The following is an 8,107-nucleotide window of genomic DNA, read 5'->3' as shown; positions in this document are numbered from 1 at the left end:
CCCCAAATAAGGGGAGTGCATTTCTTCCAGTGACTTCTGAGAAACATGACCCCTAAAGGGGTAAAAAAGGGGGGAAATGTGTTCCCCCCAATTGTTTTCCATGTGGCTGGCAGTCTGCTGCCTCCTTGCCCCCCCCCCCCATTGGTCACCTGTGTAGCTCAGAGATCTGAGGTAAAACCTGAATGTTTGCACCCACCTCCCTCTGATCCTGTTCTTGTGCAACTTTGTTCTCATTCCGTGCAGCAGAGTTCACACGAACTACAAATAATCCTTTCACTGACAATCCATTTTACTTCCCTCACCAAGATATCAGTGATGTAGCACAAACACAGGGAAGCGCTAATCTCCTACACTTACATAAAATGATGAGCGGGTAGCTTTTTCTCTGCCTACGCTCATGTCTGGGGGGGTGTTGTGCTATCCGGACTCACCGCTGTTCCTTGGGCCTGCCTCGCTCGCTCTGGAATAAGTTGGTCAGTAAGGCTTCAAGGTAACCATGGCATTTAAAGTTACTAGCAAGGCACCTGTAGTACAGGAAGTGGCAGTTCGCCGAATCAGATTTACCTTAACTAGTCGTAGTGTAGAATCACTTCAGAAACGTCTGTGCAGATCTGATGAGAGGTGCGAAAGAAAACTAGAAGTGAAAGGACCCGTTTGCATGCCTACCAAGACCCTGTGAGTCACTACCCAGAAAACACCATGTAGTGAACGTTCGAAGACTTGGGGTTATTTCCTGATGCATATTCATAAACTTCTTATCATTTTGCACAGTCTGTCAGAGATTGTCAAGCGGGTAACTTCCATCAGTATTGAGCCTGGTATAGGAACTGAAGTTACTATTGCTGATGCATCTGTTTTAATAAAAGTTAAACTTTTACTTGCCTTTTAAAAAAGTGACGAGCAGGTTCCTGGTACAAAGTCTATGAAGGAGAGTGAGGACAATATGCCATATTGTGAAAGTGAACGAATTCTCTCGGCAGATAAAGTGACAAACGGGTTTCACATGTTTTTTACTTCACACTGCAATCAATAAACAACACATCAAAAGAAGGGATCTGGCCTAACTTTCTTAACGATATGTCAGTTTTCTATATGTGGAATATTTTTCTTACTGCATGGAAGGACATAATTGCATGTGAGCCCCAGTGTGCAATGTGAGGCACAGCTTTGCCAGAACCACCTCAACTGCGGTTTGTGAACTGGAGTGGTAGTATCTACACAGCTGTAATCGTATCCTTTTTTGGTTATGTAATCTCCCCTCATGGGAGCTGCGGTGGCTCAAGTGGTTAAGACGCTGAACCTCAGGCTGTGGAAGGTCGGTAGTTCAGCAGTTCGAGACCCAGGTGCTGCAAGATGGAGTGAGCTCCCATCTCTAGTTCCAGCTCCTGCCAACCTAGCAGTTCGAAAGCAAGACATTGCAAGTAGATAAATAGGTACCACTTCAGTGGGAAGGTCACAGCGTTCCATGTGCCTTGGTGTTTAGTCATGCCGGCCACATGACCACGGAAACGTCTTCGGACAGCGCTGGCTCTTCGGCTTTGAAACGGAGATGAGCACCGCAACCCTAGAGTCGGATTCGACTGGCTTTCGAGCAAGGGAACCTTTACCTTTACCTTTAATCTCCCTTCAGGATGTGGATTGGTATGGTATAGCCCAAACTCAACAGTTCTTAGAAACTAGGCAAGATCAGTACTGGGATGGTGAACCACCAAGTGTTACCCGAACTGGACCCAAGGACGGGTGGTGGTGGTGGAATCTGCTGATTAATGAGCTGATTAGAGCAGCATGCAACAAGGAATAAAGAGGGAAGGAGAAAAGTCAGAAAGTGAAAGCCTCCTTGGTTCCATTTGCATGGGACTCACTTGCTCCGTCGCAGACACATGCACACTTAACACAAATTCAGGAATATTACTCTGGGATCGACCCCCTACGTATGTACCTTCACGATATGTGTGTTGGCCAAATACACAAGACTTAAAGACACATGACTGTCGGCATTCTCCACCATTAAACTGTTACCCAAACTAGACCCAAGAAGTGGGGAATTAGCTTTCAGTGCACCCAAATCATAGGCTTTATATCCATTAAGGAAAATAGAATCAGGTCGCCAGGTTTCTTGTACCAATATAATATTATAACTCTTTAAAATGTTTAGAGTTGTATCATATTTCAGTCTATTGACCCAACATAAGAACATAAGAGACGACAGTGTTGGATCAGGCCAAAGGCCCATCTAGTCCAACACTCTGTCACACAGTGGCCAAAAATACCAGGTGCCATCAGGAGGTCCACCATTGGGGCCAGAACATTAGAAGCCCTCCCACTGTTGACCCCCCCCAAGCACCAAGAAGACAGAGCATCACTTGCCCCAGAGCCCCTATCTATACCTTGTGGCTAATAGCCACCGATGGACCTCTGCTCCATATGCCTATCTAATTCCCTTTTGAAGCCGTCCATGCTTGTAGCCGCCACCCAACCCATAACATTCTAGGAAATTAGGTCTCACATAGAGCTGTTGATGGCCATCCCCTGCCATTAGTAAAACCAGAGGTATATATCTTTCTTGGACCTATAGCTGCTAACGTACCTACTGACATACCTGTCATATAGGACTACCATGGATGTGATGCAGGCCAAACTAGAACTGACTAGAACTGAACCGATGTACCAACCCAAATCCATCCCCTTCTTTCTATCTCTGGGTCAGAAAGCTCACAGAAAGTCATGGAGAGTCAAAGAATCTTGATTCAGACACCCTATCCATTTTGATTCTGATAGTGACACCACTAACTTCTGGAATGTATAAACATCCTCTAATGCAAGGATCATGTACAGAGTTATCAGTACCAGAAGGCCACAGCACCAGCAGAGTTCTGAAACTTCCTGGGAAACCGAACCAAAGACTCAACTATAGAGGCTACTTACTATAAAAACTAAAGTATCATAGGTTTGTTGCCAATGCTCAAAGGGTGTTATGGTTCTTTGACTTGTGTGGCTAGCCAATAAAACACACAGTGAAAACAATCATCCAGGCAGTTAAGGGTAATAAGAAGTATTTATTCGAATAAGGAACACCTCACAGAATCGTGGATGTTCAATTTGTTACAGCCAGGAGCTTGCTTATATGCTCTGCTTGCTCCTCCTCACTTTAAATCATCACTGACATAATTTAGACATGCCCAGTTCAGATTTCTTTGTCTGGCCAGTCATCAATCACATATTCGACACACAGGATGTTAGTTGGCTGAGTCTCTACTCTTACAATGCAGGTGCAGCTCATTATTTTGATTTACAGTCTTGTTTACACTTTTTTGGCCTTTTCCCCAGACTTCTGTTACCTTTGACCAAACTTTCAGACTCAGTTCATTCCCAGTATTAACTGTCAGTTCAAGTACAAAGTTCAATAAACTTGGTTTTTCTTTACACTTAATACATACATATAAAAGTATCTTAAAGCATTTTATAAACTTATTTTCACTAACAGGTATACAAAATAGGAAAACATACCATTACAATGACATTCTAAAGCATTAAACTCTTTACATGAATTCTTTTAGTATTATAAAATAGCTTGTGGCATAAAGCTCTTATAGATGCATTGATTCTATTTATTAGTTTTCATTTTGGCTTATCAGAATATTTTACAAAATATTTTCTGGTCATTTCATAAAGCTTGTTCTGTTAAAATGGAAGTTTATAATTTGTAAAACATATAGCTCAGTTCAGCCTGTAGGAGACACTGTTCTACAATACAATATTCTGTACATCCCAATTGACCCTTTTAAATTGATGCCAAGGGTCATGATTAATGAGTTTTGTTCTTGGATGAACTTAGTAGCTGGGTACTTCCCTAAAACTTCAAAAGACACACTTCAGAACATCTCCCCTCATTAGCCTTTTCAACTCAGTTTCTTTCTACTTATTCATGATTTATGTACTCCTGTTGGCAAGGGTCCACACACACCTGCTTGTGTATAATGATTTCTTTTCCAGCAAACAGTCTGGTTGCCTTAAACTTAATACCTTTCTACAACAAAGCTTACAGTTAATAAAGAATATTTGCTTTTTACAAACATTTTATACCATAATCTATATTTAAAAGTGTTACAAACAAAGCATTTAGATCAAGAGAAGAGATTTCTCTCTGTTACAATATATACTAGCATTATTTTACTCCAATTTGGCTCTGAAATAAAAGAGAGAACAATTGGCAGTGATCGCAAGCCTCCCCAGTTAGCATTACTAGCAAGCAAAGCTTTCTGTTATTCCAGTTAAAAATGCAAACAGTGTCTTTTCTTCTTTATGATTCAACATCCCCATCTTAAGAAGTAACATAGCCTGGGTTTCCCTTATTTACTAAAACTCAGAAACCACTGCATCTTAATTATAGGCTTTCATTGTCAGCTATAGACATTCAGAGTTGCTATATGGTACTCAGGAAAATGTAATATAGAGAATATAACTGCACTTCACTTAACCCTACTCTCTGGCTTCGCCAGCCAGGTCAGCTTGACCTGGGTAATTGGCAGAGTAAGCAAAACACCTGCGATTCAAAGAACAAACCTCTTTTGCAGTAGCAGGATTTTCATAATAAATCTTCAGACACTTAAAAGTTGGCTGAATTAATGGGCAAAACACCTGCAATAATTCCCCAATTAAAGGTTACATCATAAACACTCCTTTTCTCTTTGAAACTAAGGGCTAGAAAAACATGTCAATTAAAATGATTTACATAATTTGGCATTATACAGTAGTGTCTAGTGTTCTAAAACAGGTTGTCAACCCTTCCAGGAGATTCCCAGAGAATTTCTTCCCAAAGCCTTTTTTAAAATAGCAATAATCAATAAAAAATCATTTGAACTCGGGGCCCTTCCTACAAGTTTAAGAGAGGACTGAGGCTCAATCCAGGCCCTAATTCCACAACACGGAGTTCCAAAGTTTTGGTCTCATGATGGGAAGGTCCTTTCTCAGGTTGCCACCCATCCAGCCTCAGATGGCAGGGGCTACCAAAGCAGGGCCTCCAAAGAGGACTGGGGGAGCACGTAGGTTCATATGGGTGAAGGTGGTCCTTAAGGCATTTTGGTCCCAGGGCATACAGGGCATACAGGGCTTTAAAGTTCAGCACCAGTGTCACAATCCCCACATGCATGTTGCGTGATTGCCTCCATGTAAAAGCACATTTCTCTTAGTGCCACCAACCCCAAGTTATAAAATCCATCCTGTCTCGTAACCAGTGCCTTGGGGAACCCTGGTAAGGCTGCCACTGAGCAATTACTTTGACACAGAGTTCTTAGCTTATAAGAGCAATGGTTAGGAGGTGAATCACACTCTGCTTTCTTAAACAGAAAAGAAACTTCATCACTAAAAATTAAACTGGAACACATACATGGAAAATAGCTGTAATACCTAGCAGATACAGACCATGAGTCTAGAAAAGTTGCCATACAAGACAGTTACTATAGATGGATGCTGTTCTTGCTAATGCAGAGTCCAAGTCAGAATGGATGCGAGAGATCTTATCCACCAAGTGCTAAGCAAAATGACTGCAACAAGCTGCAGACCAGTCCACCTCCTCCTCCTGCTGGCCCCTGACCTCTGGGAAGAGTTCTGCAGGTTTACACTGTGCAGATGCATACATTTAAAACATACACAATTAAAAAAAAAAAACACATCTTGAAAACCAATCAAAACCACATCTTTCAGATGATTAGAACCAAGTTAAAATAAAAAGGTAAAGGTTCCCTTGCTCGAAAGCCAGTCGAGTCCAACTCTAGGGCTGCCGAAGAGCCAGAGCTGTCCGAAGACATTTCCGTGGTCATGTGGCCGGCATGACTAAACACCAAGGCGCACGGAACGCTGTTACATTCCCACCGAAGTGGTACCTATTTATCTACTTGCAATGTCTTGCTTTCGAACTGCTAGGTTGGCCGGAGCTGGAACTAGAGACGGGAGCTCACTCCGTCTTGCAGCACCCGGGTCTCGAACTGCTGAACTACCGACCTTCCACAGCCTGCAGTTCAGCGTCTTAACCCCTTGAGCCACCGCAGCTCCATCAAGTTAAAATACAAATACATAAAAGCAGCAACTAAAAGCAGGGGAGGAAGGAGAGATCTCTGTGGGAATGCCAGAAGAAACAAAAAGGACTTCACCCACTTGGGAGAAGATGGCAACGGAAGGGGATGAGGCAAGTCTCCCTTTGGAGAGAGTTCTGGAGTGTTGGTGGCCCAACCAAGAAGGCTGTCTTCTGGGCCTAATCTCAGAAGGCAGGGGCACCTGAAGCAGGGCCTCTGAAGATGACCTCAGGGGTCAGAGGGGCTCATAAGGGATCAGGCAGGGCTTCAGGTATGCTGCCCCCAAGTTTTGTAGGGCTTCTCAGGCCCCATTCCCAAAATCTCCAGGTATTTCCCAACCCAGAGATGGCAGCCCTAAACCCACTCCAGTCAATATGCAGATTGGTCCAGGCAGGGGTCATTTCGTAGAAAAAGAGGTGCAGGAGCTCATTAGCATAACTCATTAGCATATCCCACACCCCCTGACATCACCGGAACTGTGTCAGAAGGCAACACCCACTGGACTGTTTTGGATTGCTAGCTACGGGGGGGGGGGGCAAGTGGCGGTTGTCTCTTCGCGCTGGAGGGAGAGCTTGTACCTGAATAAAACTTGGTCTTAAAGGTGCCACTGGACTGTTTTGGGGTGGGCCCCCCCCCCCTGCAGCTTACCTGGCTGCTCCTTGCTCTGACTGAGGGCTGCTGGGAGCAGGGGGTGGGGCTTGTTGCATGTGCCTGCCCCCTGGGCTCTTTATTGCCAGAGCTCCACTCCTGTGAGCTCCTGCAGGAAATGATACTGCAGGAAAGCCCAGGGATACTGGAGGTTTTTTGCCTTCCTCTGGGCATATAGCAGGGATCACTGGGGGAGGGGGGGTAGCTGTGAATTTCCTGCATTGGGCAGAAGGTTGGACTAGATGACTCTTGAGGTCCTTTCTAGCTCTATGGTCTCTATGATTCTATGTTTTTACGCTATGGTGGTGCCATAAAACGATGGATGTGTGTCTTTGGCCCCGGTCATATGAGAGGTTTTGGGCCGGGAGAGGGACGGATCGGGGTTGCAGCAAACGGGGGCGCTATCCCACCGCAACATCTGGGAAACGTTGCACGCCCGTTCCCGATCCGCCCCTTCCGCCCAAACCCCACAGCAAAAAAAGTAGATGGTTCTTTCCGAAAGGCTGCATCAATGCCGGCCGTGGGATCGCCGGCGCGTCTTTCCGCTGGCGCATCCCCGGCTCCTGGCCGAACTGCGCATGCTCAGGCAGCCTCCCCCTCCCGACTGTCACTTCCTCCCTGGCATCTGATCGTGCCGGGGAGCAACGGCGCTGCGGCTCAGGGATCTGTGGGATCCCGCCGCGGCGTCTCTATTTTGGTGCGGCTTTTAAAAGCCCCACTTCGCCCAGTTTTTTTCCTGCTGTGTAGCAGGGACCTCAGTAGTGCAATCTGTGGCCTTGGACATGATGACACATGATTTGATTGTGAATTGTGAGTTACCAAATGTAAAAATCCTGAGGATCCACGGTTTGGAGCCTTGTGGTGGCACCAAAAAGCAGTGGATGTGTTATTTTTGTGACACTGCCTATAGCCTAAATTGACATGATCTACAATATGACAGTGGTTTTATTATTTTTCTCAGTGTAAAAATCATATGTGAATTCATAGGGCTCCATGCCTCAGATCCATGTTTTAACACCACTGCAGGGCAGCAAAGCTGAAGAGCCAGCGCTGTCCGAAGACGTTTCCGTGGTCATGTGGCCGGCATGACTAAACACCAAGGTGCACGGAACGCTGTTACCTTCCCACCGAAGTGGTACCTATTTATCTACTTGCAATTTCTTGCTTTCGAATGGCTAGGTTGGCAGGAGCTGGGGCCAGAGACGGGAGCTCACTCCATCATGCGGCACACTCGGTCTCGAACTGCTGAACTACTGACCTTCCACAGCCTGCAGTTCAGCGTCTTAACCACTTGAGCCACCGCAGCTCCTTTAAAGAGTTTTAAAGAGCTCTCTTTTAAAAATTATCCACAAGGATCCGTGTAGATCTGGCTTTTATTCCCCCCTCTC

At 45.1% G+C, this 8,107-nt stretch overlaps 1 pseudogene; it reads left to right on the top strand.

Annotated features, from left to right (window-relative positions):
- Positions 1–496: 496 nt before the first annotated feature.
- Positions 497–889, top strand: LOC107112727 (annotated as a pseudogene).
- The last annotated feature ends 7,218 nt before the right edge of the window (positions 890–8,107 follow it).

This window comes from Gekko japonicus, unplaced genomic scaffold, assembly GCF_001447785.1.
Source record: "Gekko japonicus isolate JY-2015 unplaced genomic scaffold, Gekko_japonicus_V1.1 scaffold1701, whole genome shotgun sequence".
In the NCBI taxonomy this organism is placed as follows: domain Eukaryota; kingdom Metazoa; phylum Chordata; class Lepidosauria; order Squamata; family Gekkonidae; genus Gekko; species Gekko japonicus.
The sequence above is the reverse complement of the archived record's forward strand: the minus strand, read 5'-3'. Positions and strand labels throughout refer to the sequence as shown.